The 22,210-nt window shown below is 41.1% G+C and overlaps 1 pseudogene; it reads right to left on the bottom strand.

The window, feature by feature from the left end:
* Window positions 1-331: 331 nt before the first annotated feature.
* Window positions 332-22,210, bottom strand: LOC122913353 (annotated as a pseudogene).

The following is a 22,210-nucleotide window of genomic DNA, read 5'->3' as shown; positions in this document are numbered from 1 at the left end:
CACTTTTAGCCTTTGGGCCCCGAATTTGTAACATTCACTGGAGGCGGTGCATATACTGCTTAGCTCCTTAGAAACTCAGGCCTGCCACGTCTCTCCTCAGGACCCGCCGAGATTGTCGCGGGCCTTAAGGCGCTTTCAGTTAAAAGACGGGGAGAAGCTGAGTGCGCGACCGGAGTCGAAGTGCACAGGGGAGGGAGTTCGAGCCGAGCCGGAGCAACAGTTGGAGGGGAACGGGTTAGTATCCTGGGAATGCTGGCTGGAGGGGGCTTTGTGGAGAAAGCGGCATTTGCGGCCGGGCTAGATTTCAGAGAACCGTGGGAAAAGGCATTGGTCAGAGTGGGCAAACGGGGTTAGAAGGCTCTTGGTATGATTCGTGTGGGTGAAAACGGGTCACAGGGTTGATGGGGGTCAACAGGCGGCAGAGCTCATACAGAAGCTGGACTCTCCCGCGGTGGCGAGAGTCAAAGACGCGGCTTTTCTCTAACGATGAAAAATACCTTGAATCAAAAACTCTGAGGGGTCCCTGGCTGGCTCAGTCATAGAGCCTTTGACTCTAGATCTTGGGGTGGCTGGTGGTAGATTGCACTTAAATTTTTTAAATCTTAAAACAAAAGAAAACAGGGGCGCCTGGGTGGCTCAGTGGGTTAAGCCTCTGCCTTCAGCTCCGGTCATGATCTCAGGATCCTGGGATCGAGCCCCACATCAGGCTCTCTGCTCAGCAAGAAGCCTGCTTCCCCCTTCTCTCTCTGCCTGCCTCTCTGCCTGCTTGTGGTCTCTGTCAAATAAATAAAATCTTTAAAAACAAAACAAAACAAAAAACAAAAACAAAAACAAAAAACCCTTTGAGGGGCACCTGGGTGGCTCAGTGGATTAAGCCTCTGCCTTTGGCTCAGGTCATGATCTCAGGGTCTTGGGATCGAGCCCTACATCGGGCTCTCTGCTCAACAGGGAGCCTGCTTCCTCCCCACCTCTCTCTGCCTACTCTCTCTGTCAAATAAATAAATCTTAAAAAAAAACAAAAACCTTTGAGTAAAGGAAGTGGTTCTCTTCAATATTGCAGCCCAGCTAATTAAACTGATGAGCTTCCAGTGCGGAACTCCGTCCCCACAGCTTCACAACCAGGCTTAGAGCGCCTTCCAATTAAAGGGCTTATTCATTCATCCGGATGTTTATAAGATGCATGTGGCAAACGCTGTTCTGCATGCTAGGGATACAAAAATTGTAAATGCAGGCAAAAATACCCTTAGTGGAGCTTTGCAGAATGTAAAATTGCAGTTTTGAATGTAAAGTTTCAAGAGTGTTATGATTCCCACCTACAACGTGACCTACAATGCCTGGCAGCCTGACATAACTGAAGATAAGTAACCAAAGATGATTATTCTTAAGTCTTAAGATCTAATGGAATTTGCTTTACTAGGTTTTGAGTTTTTGAGGGACCCATACCCCTTTTTCCTCTTAATTTCTCTATTGGAATGGGAGTGTCTATGCTACACCTGTCCTACCATTGTATTTTCAAAATGAGTAACTTCTCTAATTTTACATGTTCACAGCTAGAGAGAAATTTTGCCTCAGGGTAAATTGCTCCTGAAGTCTCAACCATATATGACTTAGATGAGACTTGGACTGTATAGACTTTAGGGTTGATGCTGGGATGAGTTAAGACTTTGAGGGTTGTTGGAATGGAATGTATTTTGTATGCAAAAAGGTAAAGAATTGGGGGGGTAGGGTTGGAATATTATGGACTGAATGTTTGTGTCTCCTCAGATTCACATGTAGAACACCCTAACTCCCCGCTATATTTGGAGGTGGGACCATGAAGGAAGTAATTAAAGTTAAATGAGATCCTAAGTGTGGGGTTCTGATCCCAGTAAGTTCAGTGTCCTTATTGGAAGAGACACCAGAGAGTTCTTTCTTTGTGCAGACAAACTGCAGAAATGTCTTGCATTTCTCACATGGTGAGAAGGCTGCCAGATGTCTGCAAGCCAGGAAGAGTACTGACCAGAAATCAGATCTGCTGGAAACTTGATTGTGGACTTCTAGCCTCTGGAACTGTGAGAAAATGAATTTCTGTTGTTTCAAACACCCACTCCAGTATTTTTTATGACAGCCAAAGCAGTATAGTACAGCGGTGAATTACACTGCTTAAAAAATTTGCATTCTTTTGGTAAACCCAGTTAGTCATGAAGTATTCATTTTTTATATAAATTTATTTATTATATAAAAAGAATCTTGGGGGTGCCTGGGTGGCTCAGTGGGTTGGAGCCTCTGCCTTCGGCTTGGGTCATGATCTCAGGGTCCTGGGATCAGGCCCCACATCGGGCTGTCTGCTCCGCGGGGAGCCTGCTTCCCTTCCTCTCTATGCCTGCCTCTCTGCCTGCTTGTGATCTCTTTCTGTCAAATAAATAAAATCATTGAAAAAAAAAATCTTGGGAAACATTTGTGGAATTATGGTAGAAGGAATAAAAATTTGGATCAGGAGGAGTCAAGATGGCGGAGAAGTAGCAGGCTGAGACTACTTCAGCTAGCAGGAGATCAGCTTAGAGCTTATCTAAAGATTGCAAACACCTGCAAATCCATCGGCAGATCGAAGAGAAGAACAGCATTCTGGAAACAGAAAAACAATCACTTTCTGAAAGGTAGGACTGGCGGAGAAGTGCATCCAAAGCGACGGGAAGATAGACCCCAGGGGGAGGGGCCAGCTCCCGGCAAGCGGCGGAGCAACGGAGCACAAAATCAGGACTTTTAAAAGTCTGTTCCGCTGAGGGACATCGCTCCAGAGGCTAAACCGGGGCAAAGCCCACGCGGGGTCCGCGTGGCCTCGGGTCTCGCAGGGTCACAGAAGGATCGGGGGTGTCTGACTGTTGCAGAGCTTGCGGATATTGGAACGGGAAAGCCGGCTGCAGAGACAGAGCCGACAGTAAGCTCACAGCTCGGTGTTGCCTTGAACCAGTCGCAGGCTCGGTGTGCTCGGAGCGCAGCCAGAGGTTAGGCACACGGGAGTTACTAGGAGCTGTTCGCTGAGGGCCCACTGGGGAGCGGGGCCCCGGGCTCTCGGCTCCTCCAGCCGGAGACCAGGAGGCTGCCATTTGTATTCCTGTACTCCGGAACTCTACGGAAAGCTCCTGAAAGCAAAGCTGAGCGGATCACTCAGCCCAGCCCCTGGTAAGGGCGGTGCAATTCCGCCTGGGGCAAAGACACTTGAGAATCACTACAACAGGCCCCTCCCCCAAAAGATCAACAAGAAATCCAGGCAAGACCAAGTTCACCTACCAAGGAGTGCAGTTTCAATACCAAGGAGAGCAGCAGAATTCCAGAGGAGAAGAAAACAAACCACGGAACTCATGGCTTTCTCCCTGTGATTTTTTAGTCTTGCAATTAATTAAATTTTTTTCTTTTTCATTTTTTTCTCTACTTCTGCTAAATTTTTTTTAACTTTTACCCTTTTCTTTTTTAACGTTTTTAAACTAGTGTATCTAATATATATATATATTCTTTTTTATACTTTTCTTTATTTGTTTTCTTTTTTTAATTCTTTTTTTTCTTTATTTTTGAACCTCTTTTTATCCCCAAATCAGAAGAGATCCCAATCTCTTCAAACTCTTTTTTAAATTCTTGATTGAATTTTTAATTCAATCGCTTTTTTTAATTCTTTTTTTTTTCTTTTTTTTCTTTCTTTCTTTTTGAACCTCTTTTTATCCCCAAAGCAGAAGAGATCCCAATCAGAAGACATTGGGAGATCCCAATCAGAAGAGATCCCAATCAGAGGAGATCCCTCACCCAATCGTGAGGGGGAAGAAATCCCCCCCTCACGATTTGGGATCTCTTCTGATTTGGTTAAAGCATATTTTCCTGGGGTTGTTGCCACCCTCTTAGTATTTTACTTGCTCCTTCATATACTCTTAGCTGGACAAAATGACAAGGCGGAAAAAGTCACAACAACAAAAAAGAACAAGAGGCAGTACCGAAGGCTAGGGACCTAATCAATACAGACATTGGGAATATGTCAGATCTAGATTTCAGAATGACAATTCTCAAGGTTCTAGCTGGGCTTGAAAAAGGCATGGAAGATATTAGAGAAACCCTCTCCAGAGATATAAAAGCCCTTTCTGGAGAAATAAAAGAACTAAAATCTAACCAAGTTGAAATCAAAAAAGCTATTAATGAGGTTCAATCAAAAATGGAGGCTTTCACTGCTAGGATAAATGAGGCAGAAGAAAGAATTAGCGATATAGAAGACCAAATGACAGAGAATAAAGAAGCTGAGCAAAAGAGGGACAAACCAGCTACTGGACCACTAGGGGAGAATTCGAGAGATAAGTGACACCATAAGACGAAACAACATTAGAATAATTGGGATTCCAGAAGAAGAAGAAAGAGAGAGGGGAGCAGAAGGTATACTGGAGAGAATTATTGGGGAGAACTTCCCCAATATGGCAAAGGGAACGAGCATCAAAATTCAGGAGGTTCAGAGAACGCCCCTCAAAATCAATAAGAATAGGCCCACACCACATCACCTAATAGTAAAATTTACAAGTCTTAGTGACAAAGAGAAAATCCTGAAAGCAGCCCGGGAAAAGAAGTCTGTAACATACAATGGTAAAAATATTAGATTGGCAGCTGACTTAGCCACAGAGACCTGGAGGCCAGAAAGAGCTGGCATGATATTTTCAGAGCACTAAACGAGAAAAACATGCAGCCAAGAATACTATATCCAGCTAGGCTATCATTGAAAATAGAAGGAGAGATTAAAAGCTTCCAGGACAAACAAAAACTGAAAGAATTTGCAAACACCAAACCAGCTCTACAGGAAATATTGAAAGGGGTCCTCTAAGCAAAGAGAGAGCCTACAAGTGGTAGATCAGAAAGGAACAGAAACAATATACAGTAACAGTCACCGTACAGGCAATACAATGGCACTAAATTCATATCTCTCAATAGTTACCCTGAATGTTAATGGGCTAAATGCCCCAATCAAAAGACACAGGGTATCAGAATGGATAAAAAAACAAAACCCATCTATATGTTGCCTCCAAGAAACTCATTTTAAGCCCGAAGACACCTCCAGATTTAAAGTGAGGGGGTGGAAAAGAATTTACCATGCTAATGGACATCAGAAGAAAGCAGGAGTGGCAATCCTTATATCAAATCAATTAGATTTCAAGCCAAAGACTATAATAAGAGATGAGGAAGGACACTATATCATACTCAAAGGGTCTGTCCAACAAGAAGATCTAACAATTTTAAATATCTATGCCCCCAACGTGGGAGCAGCCAACTATATAAACCAATTAATAACAAAATCAAAGAAAAACATCAACAATAATACAATAATAGTAGGGGACTTTAACACTCCCCTCACTTAAATGGACAGATCATCCAAGCAAAAGATCAACAGGGAAATAAAGGTCTTAAATGATACACTGGATGAGATGGACATCACAGATATATTCAGAACATTTCATCCCAAAGCAACAGAATACACATTCTTCTCTAGTGCACATGGAACATTCTCCAGAATAGATCACATCCTCGGTCCTAAATCAGGACTCAACCGGTATCAAAAGATCGGGATCATTCCCTGCGTATTTTTAGACCACAATGCTCTGAAGCTAGAACTCAGCCACAAGAGGAAGTTTGGAAAGAACCCAAATACATGGAGACTAAACAACATCCTTCTAAAGAATGAATGGGTCAACCAGGAAATTAAAGAAGAATTGAAAAAAATCATGGAAACAAATGATAATGAAAACACAACGGTTCAAAATCTGTGGGACACAACAAAGGCAGTCCTGAGAGGAAAATATATAGCGGTACAAGCTTTTCTCAAGAAACAAGAAAGGTCTCAGGTACACAACCTAACCCTACACCTAAAGGAGCTGGAGAAAGAACAAGAAAGAAACCCTAAGCCCAGCAAGAGAAGAGAAATCATAAATATCAGAGCAGAAATCAATGATATAGAAACCAAAAAAACAATAGAACAAATCAACGAAACTAGGAGCTGGTTCTTTGAAAGAATTAATAAAATTGATAACCCCCTGGCCAGACTTATCAAAAAGAAAAGAGAAAGGACCCAAATAAATAAAATCATGAATGAAAGAGGAGAGATCACAACTAACACCAAAGAAATACAAACTATTATAAGAACATACTATGAGCAACTCTACGCCAACAAATTTGACAATCTGGAAGAAATGGATGCATTCCTAGAAACATATAAACTACCACAACTGAACCAGGAAGAAATAGAAAGCCTGAACAGACCCATAACCAGTAAGGAGATTGAAACAGTCATTAAAAATCTCCAAACAAACAAAAGCCCAGGGCCGGACGGCTTCCCGGGGGAATTCTACCAAACATTTAAAGAAGAACTAATTCCTATTCTCCTGAAACTGCTCCAAAAAATAGAAATGGAAGGAAAACTTCCAAACTCATTTTATGAGGCCAGCATCACCTTGATCCCAAAACCAGACAAGGATCCCATCAAAAAAGAGAGCTATAGACCAATATCCTTGATGAACACAGATGCGAAAAATCTCACCAAAATACTAGCCAATAGGATTCAACAGTACATTAAAAGGATTATTCACCACGACCAAGTGGGATTTATCCCAGGGCTGCAAGGTTGGTTCGACATCCGCAAATCAGTCAATGTGATACAACACATCAATAAAAGAAAGAACAAGAACCATATGATACTCTCAATAGATGCTGAAAAAGCATTTGACAAAGTACAGCATCCCTTCCTGATCAAAACTCTTCAAAGTGTAGGGATAGAGGGCACATACCTCAATATCATCAAAGCCATCTATGAAAAACCCACCGCAAATATCATTCTCAATGGAGGAAAAACTGAAAGCTTTTCCACTAAGGTCAGGAACACGGCAGGGATGTCCATTATCACCACTGCTATTCAACATAGTACTAGAAGTCCTAGCCTCAGCAATCAGACAACAAAAGGAAATTAAAGGCATCCAAATCGGCAAAGAAGAAGTCAAATTATCACTCTTCGCAGATGATATGATACTCTATGTGGAAAACCCAAAAGACTCCACTCCAAAACTGCTAGAACTTGTACAGGAATTCAGTAAAGTGTCAGAATATAAGATCAATGCACAGAAATCAGTTGCATTTCTCTACACCAACAACAAGACAGAAGAAAGAGAAATTAAGGAGTCAATCCCATTTAAAATTGCACCCCAAACCATAAGATACCTAGGAATAAACCTAACCAAAGAGGCTAAGAATCTATACTCAGAAAACTATTAAGTACTCATGAAAGAAATTGAGGAAGACACAAAGAAATGGAAAAATGTTCCATGCTCCTGGATTGGAAGAATAAATATTGTGAAAGTGTCTATGCTACCTAAAGCAATCTACACATTTAATGCAATTCCTGTCAAAGTATCATCCATCGTTTTCAAAGAAATGGAACAAATAATCCTAAAATTTATATAGAACCAGAAAAGACCTCGAATAGCCAAAGGGATATTGAAAAAGAAAGCCAAAGTTGGTGGCATCACAATTCTGGACTTCAAGCTCTATTACAAAGCTGTCATCATCAAGACAGCATGGTACTGGCACAAAAACAGACACATAGATCAATGGAACAGAATAGAGAGCCCAGAAATAGACCCTCAACTCTATGGTCAACTAATCTTCGACAAAGCAGGAAAGAATGTCCAATGGAAAAAAGCCTCTTTAATAAATGGTGTTGGGAAAATTGGACAGCCACGTGCAGAAAAATGAAATTGGACCATTTCCTTCCACCACACACAAAAATAGACTCAAAATGGATTAAGGACCTCAATGTGAGAAAGGAATCCATCAAAATCCTTGAGGAGAACACAGGCAGCAACCTCTTTGACCTCAGCCGCAGCAACATCTTCCTAGGAACATCGCCAAAGGCAAGGGAAGCAAGGGCAAAAAGGAACTATTGGGATTTCATCAAGATCAAAAGCTTTTGCACAGCAAAGGAAACAGTTAACAAAATCAAAAGACAACTGACAGAATGGGAGAAGATATTTGCAAACGACATATCAGATAAAGGACTAGTGTCCAAAATCTATAAAGAACTTAGCAAACTCAACACCCAAAGAACAAATAATCCAATCAAGAAATGGGCAGAGGACATGAACAGACATTTCTGCAAAGAAGACATCCAGATGGCCAACAGACACATGAAAAAGTGCTCCATATCACTCGGCATCAGGGAAATACAAATCAAAACCACAATGAGATATCACCTCACACCAGTCAGAATGGCTAAAATCAACAAGTCAGGAAATGACAGATGCTGGCGAGGATGCGGAGAAAGGGGAACCCTCCTACACTGTTGGTGGGAATGCAAGCTGGTGCAACCACTCTGGAAAACAGCATGGAGGTTCCTCAAAATGTTGAAAATAGAACTGCCCTATGACCCAGCAATTGCACTACTGGGTATTTACCCTAAAGATACAAACATAGTGATCCAAAGGGGCACGTGCACCCGAATGTTTATAGCAGCAATGTCCACAATAGCCCAACTATGGAAAGAACCTAGATGTCCATCAACAGATGAATGGATAAAGAAGATGTGGTATATATACACAATGGAATACTATGCAGCCATCAAAAGAAACGCAATCTTGCCATTTGCGACAGCATGGATGGAACTAGAGCGTATCATGCTTAGCGAAATAAGTCAAGCGGAGAAAGACAACTATCATATGATCTCCCTGATATGAGGAAGTGGTGATGCAACATGGGGGCTTAAGTGGGTAGGAGAAGAATCCATGAAACAAGATGGGATAGGGAGGGAGACAAACCATAAGTGACTCTTAATCTCACAAAACAAACTGAGGGTTGCTGGGGGGAGGGAGGTTGGGAGAAGGGGGTGGGGTTATGGACATTGGGTGGGTAGATGCTTTGGTGAGTGCTGTGGAGTGTGTAAACCTGGCAATTCACAGACCTGTACCCCTGGGGATAAAAATATATGTTTATAAAAAATAAAAAAATTAAAAAAAAATTTTTTAAAAAAGTGATTTTTAAAATTTTCTAGATTTGAAGAGGTAGAAAAACCATGTTTGCAAAATGAACTAAAAGCCCAAGGACAATTAGTAATTTAAACCAATACAATAAATAACAAAATACATTCCAATACAGCTCTTGGTAATATTTTTTTAAAACATGAAAAAGTAACATAAGCAATTTGAATACAAATTAAGATGACTACTTCCATCCTAGTTCTCCTCCTCCGTGGATCATTAAAATTATTATTCTCAGAATGCTGGGGATCTGAAGTTCTAAACTCATAGATAACTATCCAGTTGCATTCTTCCCTTAGAGGTAGTACCCTGTCTAGCCCTATCTTTTGTCTCACTGATGGAACCACCCAGACATTCTTCCCGGCATGTATTCCCATTCCAGCTCGGAATCCTGGGTCCTACAACATGAAGAGAAAAATAGATCTTCACAGAATCAACCCTGGCTTGGTTCCAAGAGGCCAGACTTTGAACTGGACCTGGAGTAGGCTGAATCCAGTGCTACACTGGAATATAGAGGCCTGTAACCAGCCTGGAAAATATTTTCAGAATCTAGTAGGTGTAATTTTTTAAGTAGGCTTCATGCCCAGTGTGGAGCCCAGCATGGGGCTTGAACTCAGGACCTTGAGCTCAAAAGTTGGACACTCAACCAGCTGAGTCACCCAGGCATCCCTGATATGTATAATTAATTGAATGTAGTCAGGGGTAATGATAGGGGCTGGCATAAAACTGATACAGGATTCAGACCAAGTCCCCTGCTAAAAAACTGCAATCTCAAAAAGGGCATTAGATTAGGTGTTAGGGAGGGCACCTGGATGGCTCAGTTGGTTAAGCAACTACCTTTGGCTCAGGTCATGATCCCGGAGTCCCGGGATCGAGTCCCTCATTGGGCTCTCAGCTCCGCAGGGAATCTGCTTCTCCCTTTGACCTTCTCCTCTCTCATGCGCTCTCTCACTGTCTCTCTCTCAAATGAATAAAATCTTAAAAAATAATATATATATATATACATATATATATATATATATATATGGTGTCAGGGGGAAACTAAAGTAGAGGACTCTCAGTAGGTGAGGTATTTTAATGGCAGTTAAACAGGTGATTATTTTTTTTAAGATTTTATTTATTTATTTGATAGACAAAGATCACAAGTAGGCAGAGAGGCAGGCAGAGAGAGAGGGGCAACAGTCTTCCTGCTAAGCAGAGAGCCGGATGCAGGGCTTAATCCCAGGACCCTGAGATCATGATCTGAGCTGAAGGCAGAGGCTTAACTCACTGAGCCACCCAGGTGCCCCTAGGTGATTTTTTTTAAATCAATGACATAAGTCCCACTAGAATCACTTGGAGAGAACATCTTAATTGTTTTAAAGATTTTGATATGGAATATAAAGACTTTGGGTCATGTATAAACGTAATGTTTATATTGTATCAATTTCAATATAAAGCATATTACAATAACTCTACATGTTTATGCTCAAGTATAAGGTCTCGAATGTAAGTTATACACTGTAAAAGTTAGACTAGATTCCTGAGGGTAGGAAACTTGTTAACTGCTATATACAAGATGTCTAGAAGAATACGCAATACAGAGTAGGCACTTGATAAATACTGAATATTTAATTAATATTAAATTGCAATATTAATTGAATTTCATTCAATAAGCAATCTAGTCTTAACTAAGATTTAAAACAGGGCCAGGAAAAAATTAACTAACTCAATAATTAAACAGGGCCAGAGAGAACCAAACTGCAAGTAACCTCAATGTATCCCAAAACAAGCTTTAAGAATACCGGAGGACAGGGGCGCCTGGGTGGCTCAGTGGGTTAAGCCGCTGCCTTCGGCTCGGGTCATGATCTCAGGGTCCTGGGATCGAGTCCCGCATCGGGCTCTCTGCTCAGCAGGGAGCCTGCTTCCTTCTCTCTCTCTGCCTGCCTCTCCATCTACTTGTGATTTCTCTCTGTCAAATAAATAAATAAAATCTTAAAAAAAAAAAAAAGAATACCGGAGGGCAAAAATATCCTGATCTCTCTGGCTCTCCTCACTCCCACATGATAAAGTCGACAGTGTTTGTCATCCAACCAAAACTTACCGGGCAGGAAAATATGATCAGTGTTGAAAGAAACCAATGAGAAGTGACTAAAACTGACATATATGCTAGATTGAGCAAACAAGGACATCGTAACTATATAAATAGTTATAACTGTATTCTATCACATCAAAAATGTAGAGGTATGATTAATATATTAGTAAGAATGTACTGGGTTTGGGCGCCTGGGTGGCTCAGTGGGTTAAGCCACTGCCTTCGGCTCAGGTCATGATCTCAGGGTCCTGGGATCGAGTCCCGCATCAGGCTCTCTGCTCAGCAGGGAGCCTGCTTCCTCCTCTCTCTCTGCCTGCTTCTCTGCCTACTTGTGATCTCTGTCTGTCAAATAAATAAATAAAATCTTTAAAAAAATGTACTGGGTTTATAAGATATGTTTTACTTCATATTTTATAAGCCCTCCCAGAATACTGTTGTTTATTCACTATCTTGATCAGAGAGTGGAGAGCAGTTAGCAGTTTCACTAGGCATTCCTCACAATGATACCTCCTACCCCCCTGGCTAAGAACTCAAGGTTTTTCTCTTTTGTATAAGTTCAGCTTCTCTAAGCATTTTTTCTTTTTAATAAAAGCTTCTGTTCTCTTTGTAGTTGAATTTGTACTTGAGTTTCTTTTGTCTTGTCATTAAATTCACTGATCTTTCCTTTTGCAAACACAAGTAGGTTAAAATACGGTTCCTAGGTTTTAGCTTCCTCACCCACCCTAACCTATTTTTCATTTTGGATCGTTTCTATTGCTGTCTTTTAAAGTTCACTGATTTTTTTCTTATACAACATCTAATCTACTATTAATTCCATCAAAGTATGTTTTATCTCAGAAGTTGTAGTTTTTATCTCTAGAAACTGGATGGGGCCTATCTTTTTATAGCTTTCATATCTCTATTTAATATGGCTTAATTTTTTAAAAGTTTTTAAAGTAATATCTACATTCAACATGGAGCTTGAACTCATAACCCCAACTGAGCCAGGCAGGTGCCCCAACATGGTTTACTTTTAACCTAATATTTAAAATGAGTTTCTAGCGGTGCCTGCGTGGCTCAGTCAGTTAAGCATCTGCCTTCTGCTCAGGTCCTGATCCTTGGGTCCTGGGACTGAGGCCCGCATTGGGCTCCTTGCTCAGGGAAGCCTACTTTGTCCCCTCCCTCTTCCTCTGTCTGCTGCTCCCCCTGCTTGTGCTGTCAAATAAAATCTTTAAAAAATAGTTTCCCCGGGGGCGCCTGGGTGGCTCAGTGGGTTAAAGCCTCTGCTTTCGGCTCAGGTCATGATCCCAGGGTCCTGGGATCAAGCCCCACATCGGGCTCTCTGCTCAGCAGGGAGCCTCCTTCCTCCTCTCTCTGACTGCCTCTCTGCCTACTTGTAATCTCTGTCAAATAAATAAATAAAATCTTAAAAAAAAAGTTTCTTGTAGGCAGCATGTAGTTGGACCTATTTTATCTAATTGATAATCTCTTTTTACTGAGGTATTTAGATCATTCATAATTACAGAGGTGTTATTTATCCCAGCTGGTTTTGCTCCCCTTTTTGTCATTTTCTACCTTCTTTTGGAGTAACTTTTTTAAAAATTTATTTATTTCGGGAGTGAGGGGGGTGAGACAAACTCCCCACTGAGTGGGGAACCCAACACAGGGCTTGATCCCAGGATCCTGAAAACATGACTTGAGCTGAAATCGAGAGTCAGAGGCTCAACTGACTGAACCACCCAGGTGCTCCTGGAGCAACTATGTTTTATGATTATCTCCATTGCTGGCTTTTTACACATAACTTTATTATTTAAGTGGTTCCCTTAGAGTTTGTAGCATGCATCATTCATTTATCAGTGTATCTTCAAATTATTATACCTTCTCATGTATAGTACCAGAATCTTGTATACCAATTTTCTATAGCCAAATCAGCTTCTTTGAAGAAATTATCTTCTGGATGCTCCTAGGATTTATTTTCAGTGGATGGGTAAACTGGCTTTACATGATAATTACACATTAACATTCCTAACTCCATATACTTTTGGAATCTTTACAAAATATAAAGAATTTTCTGGCATTTAAACTTCAGTGTAGGCCACATTTTAGTCCAGTTTCAGTCAACTAACCAAGTAAACTGTAGAGCCATTCTAACTGAGCTCAAACATTAAAGCCAGAAGTAATTCATGGACAGCCCATATTGTTAAATTTGCCTGATCCAATTTTTTTTCCAATTTATTTATTTTCAGAAAAACAGTATTCATTATTTTTTCACCACACCCAGTGCTCCATGCAAGCCGTGCCCTCTATAATACCCACCACCTGGTACCCCAACCTCCCACCCCCCCACCCGCCACTTCAAACCCCTCAGATTGTTTTTCAGAGTCCATAGTCTCTCATGGGTCACCTCCCCTTCCAATTTACCCAAAAGCACATACCCTCCCCAATGTCCATAACCCCACCCCCCTTCTCCCAACCCCCCTCCCCCCAACAACCCACAGTTTGTTTTGTGAGATTAAGAGTCACTTATGGTTTGTCTCCCTCCCTATCCCATCTTGTTTCATGGATTCTTCTCCTACCCACTTAAGCCCCCATGTTGCATCACCACTTCCTCATATCAGGGAGATCATATGATAGTTGTCTTTCTCCGCTTGACTTATTTCGCTAAGCATGATACGCTCTAGTTCCATCCATGCTGTCGCAAATGGCAAGATTGCGTTTCTTTTGATGGCTGCATAGTATTCCATTGTGTATATATACCACATCTTCTTTATCCATTCATCTGTTGATGGACATCTAGGTTCTTTCCATAGTTGGGCTATTGTGGACATTGCTGCTATAAACATTCGGGTGCACGTGCCCCTTTGGATCACTATGTTTGTATCTTTAGGGTAAATACCCAGTAGTGCAATTGCTGGGTCATAGGGCAGTTCTATTTTCAACATTTTGAGGAACCTCCATGCTGTTTTCCAGAGTGGTTGCACCAGCTTGCATTCCCACCAACAGTGTAGGAGGGTTCCCCTTTCTCCGCATCCTCGCCAGCATCTGTCATTTCCTGACTTGTTGATTTTAGCCATTCTGACTGGTGTGAGGTGATATCTCATTGTGGTTTTGATTTGTATTTCCCTGATGCCGAGTGATATGGAGCACTTTTTCATGTGTCTGTTGGCCATCTGGATGTCTTCTTTGCAGAAATGTCTGTTCATGTCCTCTGCCCATTTCTTGATTGGATTATTTGTTCTTTGGGTGTTGAGTTTGCTAAGTTCTTTATAGATTTTGGACACTAGTCCTTTATCTGATATGTCGTTTGCAAATATCTTCTCCCATTCTGTCAGTTGTCTTTTGATTTTGTTAACTGTTTCCTTTGCTGTGCAAAAGCTTTTGATCTTGATGAAATCCCAATAGTTCCTTTTTGCCCTTGCTTCCCTTGCCTTTGGCGATGTTCCTAGGAAGATGTTGCTGCGGCTGAGGTCAAAGAGGTTGCTGCCTGTGTTCTCCTCAAGGATTTTGATGGATTCCTTTCTCACATTGAGGTCCTTAATCCATTTTGAGTCTATTTTTGTGTGTGGTGGAAGGAAATGGTCCAATTTCATTTTTCTGCACGTGGCTGTCCAATTTTCCCAACACCATTTATTAAAGAGGCTTTTTTCCATTGGACATTCTTTCCTGCTTTGTCGAAGATTAGTTGACCATAGAGTTGAGGGTCTATTTCTGGGCTCTCTATTCTGTTCCATTGATCTATGTGTCTGTTTTTGTGCCAGTACCATGCTGTCTTGATGATGACAGCTTTGTAATAGAGCTTGAAGTCCAGAATTGTGATGCCACCAACTTTGGCTTTCTTTTTCAATATCCCTTTGGCTATTCGAGGTCTTTTCTGGTTCTATATAAATTTTAGGATTATTTGTTCCATTTCTTTGAAAACGATGGATGATACTTTGACAGGAATTGCATTAAATGTGTAGATTGCTTTAGGTAGCATAGACACTTTCACAATATTTATTCTTCCAATCCAGGAGCATGGAACATTTTTCCATTTCTTTGTGTCTTCCTCAATTTCTTTCATGAGTACTTAATAGTTTTCTGAGTATAGATTCTTAGCCTCTTTGGTTAGGTTTATTCCTAGGTATCTTATGGTTTGGGGTGCAATTTTAAATGGGATTGACTCCTTAATTTCTCTTTCTTCTGTCTTGTTGTTGGTGTAGAGAAATGCAACTGATTTCTGTGCATTGATCTTATATTCTGACACTTTACTGAATTCCTGTACAAGTTCTAGCAGTTTTGGAGTGGAGTCTTTTGGGTTTTCCACATAGAGTATCATATCATCTGCGAAGAGTGATAATTTGACTTCTTCTTTGCCGATTTGGATGCCTTTAATTTCCTTTTGTTGTCTGATTGCTGAGGCTAGGACTTCTAGTACTATGTTGAATAGCAGTGGTGATAATGGACATCCCTGCCGTGTTCCTGACCTTAGTGGAAAAGCTTTCAGTTTTTCCTCCATTGAGAATGATATTTGCGGTGGGTTTTTCATAGATGGCTTTGATGATATTGAGGTATGTGCCCTCTATCCCTACACTTTGAAGAGTTTTGATCAGGAAGGGATGCTGTACTTTGTCAAATGCTTTTTCAGCATCTATTGAGAGTATCATATGGTTCTTGTTCTTTCTTTTATTGATGTGTTGTATCACATTGACTGATTTGCGGATGTCGAACCAACCTTGCAGCCCTGGGATAAATCCCACTTGGTCGTGGTGAATAATCCTTTTAATGTACTGTTGAATCCTATTGGCTAGTATTTTGGTGAGATTTTTCGCATCTGTGTTCATCAAGGATATTGGTCTATAGCTCTCTTTTTTGATGGGATCCTTGTCTGGTTTTGGGATCAAGGTGATGCTGGCCTCATAAAATGAGTTTGGAAGTTTTCCTTCCATTTCTATTTTTTGGAGCAGTTTCAGGAGAATAGGAATTAGTTCTTCTTTAAATGTTTGGTAGAATTCCCCCGGGAAGCCGTCCGGCCCTGGGCTTTTGTTTGTTTGGAGATTTTTAATGACTGTTTCAATCTCCTTACTGGTTATGGGTCTGTTCAGGCTTTCTATTTCTTCCTGGTTCAGTTGTGGTAGTTTATATGTTTCTAGGAATGCATCCATTTCTTCCAGATTGTCAAATTTGTTGGCGTAGAGTTGCTCATAGTATGTTCTTATAATAGTTTGTATTTCTTTGGTGTTAGTTGTGATCTCTCCTCTTTCATTCATGATTTTATTTATTTGGGTCCTTTCTCTTTTCTTTTTGATAAGTCTGGCCAGGGGGTTATCAATTTTATTAATTCTTTCAAAGAACCAGCTCCTAGTTTCGTTGATTTGTTCTATTGTTTTTTTGGTTTCTATATCATTGATTTCTGCTCTGATATTTATGATTTCTCTTCTCTTGCTGGGCTTAGGGTTTCTTTCTTGTTCTTTCTCCAGCTCCTTTAGGTGTAGGGTTAGGTTGTGTACCTGAGACCTTTCTTGTTTCTTGAGAAAAGCTTGTACCGCTATATATTTTCCTCTCAGGACTGCCTTTGTTGTGTCCCACAGATTTTGAACCGTTGTGTTTTCATTATCATTTGTTTCCATGATTTTTTTCAATTCTTCTTTAATTTCCTGGTTGACCCATTCATTCTTTAGAAGGATGTTGTTTAGTCTCCATGTATTTGGGTTCTTTCCAAACTTCCTCTTGTGGCTGAGTTCTAGCTTCAGAGCATTGTGGTCTAAAAATACGCAGGGAATGATCCCGATCTTTTGATACCGGTTGAGTCCTGATTTAGGACCGAGGATGTGATCTATTCTGGAGAATGTTCCATGTGCACTAGAGAAGAATGTGTATTCTGTTGCTTTGGGATGAAATGTTCTGAATATATCTGTGATGTCCATCTCATCCAGTGTATCATTTAAGACCTTTATTTCCCTGTTGATCTTTTGCTTGGATGATCTGTCCATTTAAGTGAGGGGAGTGTTAAAGTCCCCTACTATTATTGTATTATTGTTGATGTTTTTCTTTGATTTTGTTATTAATTGGTTTATATAGTTGGCTGCTCCCACGTTGGGGGCATAGATATTTAAAATTGTTAGATCTTCTTGTTGGACAGACCCTTTGAGTATGATATAGTGTCCTTCCTCATCTCTTATTATAGTCTTTGGCTTGAAATCTAATTGATTTGATATAAGGATTGCCACTCCTGCTTTCTTCTGATGTCCATTAGCATGGTAAATTCTTTTCCACCCCCTCACTTTAAATCTGGAGGTGTCTTCGGGCTTAAAATGAGTTTCTTGGAGGCAACATATAGATGGGTTTTGTTTTTTTATCCATTCTGATACCCTGTGTCTTTTGATTGGGGCATTTAGCCCATTAACATTCAGGGTAACTATTGAGAGATATGAATTTAGTGCCATTGTATTGCCTGTACGGTGACTGTTACTGTATATTGTTTCTGTTCCTTTCTGATCTACCACTTGTAGGCTCTCTCTTTGCTTAGAGGACCCCTTTCAATATTTCCTGTAGAGCTGGTTTGGTGTTTGCAAATTCTTTCAGTTTTTGTTTGTCCTGGAAGCTTTTAATCTCTCCTTCTATTTTCAATGATAGCCTAGCTGGATATAGTATTCTTGGCTGCATGTTTTTCTCGTTTAGTGCTCTGAAAATATCATGCCAGCTCTTTCTGGCCTCCAGGTCTCTGTGGCTAAGTCAGCTGCCAATCTAATATTTTTACCATTGTATGTTACAGACTTCTTTTCCCGGGCTGCTTTCAGGATTTTCTCTTTGTCACTAAGACTTGTAAATTTTACTATTAGGTGATGTGGTGTGGGCCTATTCTTATTGATTTTGAGGGGCGTTCTCTGAACCTCCTGAATTTTGATGCTCGTTCCCTTTGCCATATTGGGGAAGTTCTCCCCAATAATTCTCTCCAGTATACCTTCTGCTCCCCTCTCTCTTTCTTCTTCTTCTGGAATCCCAATTATTCTAATGTTGTTTCGTCTTATGGTGTCACTTATCTCTCGAATTCTCCCCTAGTGGTCCAGTAGCTGGTTTGTCCCTCTTTTGCTCAGCTTCTTTATTCTCTGTCATTTGGTCTTCTATATCGCTAATTCTTTCTTCTGCCTCATTTATCCTAGCAGTGAAAGCCTCCATTTTTGATTGAACCTCATTAATAGCTTTTTTGATTTCAACTTGGTTAGATTTTAGTTCTTTTATTTCTCCAGAAAGGGCTTTTATATCTCTGGAGAGGGTTTCTCTAATATCTTCCATGCCTTTTTCAAGCCCAGCTAGAACCTTGAGAATTGTCATTCTGAAATCTAGATCTGACATATTCCCAATGTCTATATTGATTAGGTCCCTAGCCTTCGGTACTGCCTCTTGTTCTTTTTTGTTGTTGTGACTTTTTCCGCCTTGTCATTTTGTCCAGCTAAGAGTATATGAAGGAGCAAGTAAAATACTAAGAGGGTGGCAACAACCCCAGGAAAATATGCTTTAACCAAATCAGAAGAGATCCCGAATCGTGAGGGGGGAGAAAGGGGACAAAAAGAGGTTCAAAAAGAAAGAAAGGAAAAAAAAATTTTAAAAAGAAAACGAATAAAGAAAAGTATAAAAAAGAAAAAAATATATATATTAGATAAACAGTTAAAAAACGTTAAAATGGAAAAGGTTAAAAGTTAAAAAAAATTTTAGTAAAAGAAGAGAAAAAAAATGAAAAAAAAATTACTTTAACTGCAAGACTAAAAAATCACAGGGAGAACGCCATGAGTTCTGTGCTTTGCTTTCTCCTCCTCTGGAATTCTGCTGCTCTCCTTGGTATTGAAACTGCACTCCTTGGTAGGTGAACTTGGTCTTGGCTGGATTTCGTGTTGATCTTCTGGGGGAGGTGCCTGGTGTAGTGATTCTCAAGTGTCTTTGGCCCAGGCGGAATTGCACCGCCCTTACCAGGGGCCGGGCTGAGTGATCCGCTCAGCTTTGCTTTCAGGAGCTTTTGTTCCCTGAGCGCTTTCTGTAGAGTTCCAGAGGACGGGAATACAAATGGCGGCCTCCTGGTCTCCGGCTGGAGGAGCCGAGAGCCCGGGGCCCCACTCCTCAGTGTGCCCTCAGAGAACAGCACCTAGTAACTCCCATCTGCCTGAGCTCCGGCCACGCTCCGAACTCACCGAGCCTGTGACTGGTTAAGGTAACCTCGAGCTGCGAGCTTACTGTCGGCTCTGTCTCTGTAGCCAGCTTTTCCGCTCCAATACCCGCAAGCTCTGCGACACTGAGACACCCCCGATCCTTCTGTGACCCTGCAGGACCTGAGGCCACGCTGACCCCAGGTGGGCTTCGCCCCGGTTTAACCTCTGGAGCAATGTCCCTCAGTGGCACAGACTTTTAAAAGTCCCGATTTTGTGCTCCGTTGCTCGGCCGCTTGCCGGGAGCCGGCCCCTCCCCCCGGGGTCTATCTTCCCCTCGCTTTGGATTCACTTCTCCAGTCCTGTCTTTCAGAAAGTGGTTGTTTTTCTGTTTCTAGAATTGCTGTTCTTCTTCTCTTCGATCTGCCGATGGATTTGCAGGTGTTTGCAATCTTTAGATAAGCTATCTAGCTGATCTCCTGCTAGCTGAGGTAGTCTCAGCCTGCTACTTCTCCGCCATCTTGACTCCTCTCCTAAAAATCACTTTTATGATGATGTTGTATAATGCTTGGTCTTATTTTTAAATCAATTTAAATTCATTCAAGGACATTAAGTTTTATTCATGAGTTTTATATATTCATTTCATTTTTGAAGGACTTCAGTTGCCTAGAATAATACTTAAACCTAGAGGCAAAGAAATGCGGCAGCTAACCATCACAGGATATTGGGTGGGAGCTGAATATAATTTTATTTATTTATTTATTTACTTATTAAAAAGATTTTATTTATTTATTTGACAGATCACAAGTAGGCAGAGAGGCAGGCAGAGGGAGAGGGAGAAGCAGGCTCCCTGCTGAGCAGAGAGCCGGCCGTGGGGCTCGATCCCTGGACCTTGGGATCATGATGAGAGCTGAAGGCAGAGGCTTTAACCCACTGAGCCACCCAGGCGCCCCTGAATATAATTTTAGAAAAAAAAATCCACAAATGGGAAAAGTGAATATAATGTGATAATAATGTTAACCAGTGATGTAGAGCAGAGACTATCTCCTCTAAATTACCATTAACATGGTAATTGGGGGGATGCCTGGGTGGCTCAGTTGGTTAAGTGGCTGCCTTCGGCTCAGGTCATGATCCCAGTGTCCTGGGATGGAGTCCCACATCGGGCTCCTTGCTCGGCAGGGAGCCTGCTTCTCTCTCTGACTCTGCCTGCCACTCTGTCTGCCTGTGTGCTTGCTCCCTCTCTCTCTGACAAATAAATAAATAAAATCTTAAAAACAACAACAACAACAACAACAACAACATGGTAATTGGGAATGTGGTTCAAGGTATCCTGTCTGAAAATGCCCATCAGGTGTATCACACAATATACAGGTCAAGTTGAAAAAGGTACGTATAGCTCTCAAACATTCCTCATTTTCACAAACCTTCTTTGTTTCACAAGAAGTTTAGTTTTGTTAAAGGTATTCCACAATTAGTTTATTAACGACGTTTTTTTCTGTGATTTCATCTGCTAATGGATGAGGCAGAATGTACCACTGAAAACCCTGCCACATTCACTGCCTTCTAACATGAACTGACACATCCAGGGTAAGGACTTTTCCACTGTCATATTTTTACTCAGTATAAGCTCACTGATGATCTGTGGTGATCACTGATGACAGACCGGGTCTGTCTTCCAAAAAACAGCTTTCCTAGCCTCTGTAGTCATAGGTTTTCTGTTTATATATAACCATATAATCAGCTCGACATTATTGCTCAAGGCTTTTCCAAATTGAATGTACCATTTTTTTTCCTGTGTGTTTTTTGGGACATAAAATAAGATGTAATTGACCACTGAAGGCATGACCACCTTCATGGCATTCATGACTTCTTTCCCGTACAGACTCTCCGTTATTTCCTGAGGGTGCACATCCGACAGCTGGTTGTCCCACTGTGACTGCATTCCTATCTGTGAGGAGCCTACTGATGTTTGATGAAGTCTGAGGGGTCATAGAAGGCATCTGCACAGTCACTGTATCAACGGGGCTTTTCTCCTGCATGAATTCACTAGTATTTAATAAGCTGTGACCCTCTATGGAAGAATATTTAACCTTCACTGAATTTACATATTTCTCTCTTGTGTGTATTCTCTCATGTTTAACAAGGCATGGCATGTGGGAGAAAGTTCTCCCACACTCATTGCATGCATAGGGTCTCTCTCCTGTATGAGTTCTTGGATGGACAGTGAGCATTGTCTTTGTAGTGAAGGCTTTGCCACAGTTAACTGTGTTTAAAGGGTTTATCTCTTGTGTGAATTCTCTGATGTTAAGTGAGTCCTGACTTCTGTGAACAGATTTTTCACATTCGGTACGTACAAAAGGACTCTTTCCTTTATGAAATCGCTGATGTGCTATGAGACATGCCTTCTGGCTGAAGGACTTATCACATCCAGTGCATCCATAGGGTTTCTCTCCAGTGTGAGTTTGCTGATATATAAGGAGATTGTGCCTCTTCCACATTCACTACATATATAAGATTTCTCTCCTGTGTGGGTTTTCTGATGTAGAATGAGTTGTGATTTTTCCGGATAAACCTTTCCCACACTCATTGCATTGATGGGGCCTTTCTCCTCTTTCATTTATCTGATGTATAATGAGCTCTGCCTTTCTGCAGAAGGCTTTGCCACGTTCAGTACATTCATAAGGTTTCTCTCCTGTATGAGTTCTCTAATGTTCAGTTAGCTTGAACTTTCTGGAGAATGCCTTCCCACATACACTGCATCCATGTGGTTTATTTCCTGTATGAGTCTTCTGGTGTTCAGTAAGCTGAAATTTCCTGAGGAAGGTTTTCCCACACTCACAGCACTCATAGGGTTTCTCTCCTTTGTGAGTTCGCTGATGTTCAGTGAGCTTGAACTTCTTGGAAAAGGTTCTCCCACATACACTACATGCATGGGGTTTCTTTTCTGTATGAATTCTCTTTATGTTCTGTGAGCTGAGACTTCTTGAAGAAGGCTTTCCCACATTCAGTACATTCAT

The sequence above is a fragment of the Neovison vison genome, chromosome 7, assembly GCF_020171115.1.
Source record: "Neovison vison isolate M4711 chromosome 7, ASM_NN_V1, whole genome shotgun sequence".
Classification (NCBI taxonomy): Eukaryota; Metazoa; Chordata; class Mammalia; order Carnivora; family Mustelidae; genus Neogale; species Neogale vison.
Note: the sequence above shows the minus strand (reverse complement) of the source record. Positions and strands in the feature narration are given on the sequence as shown.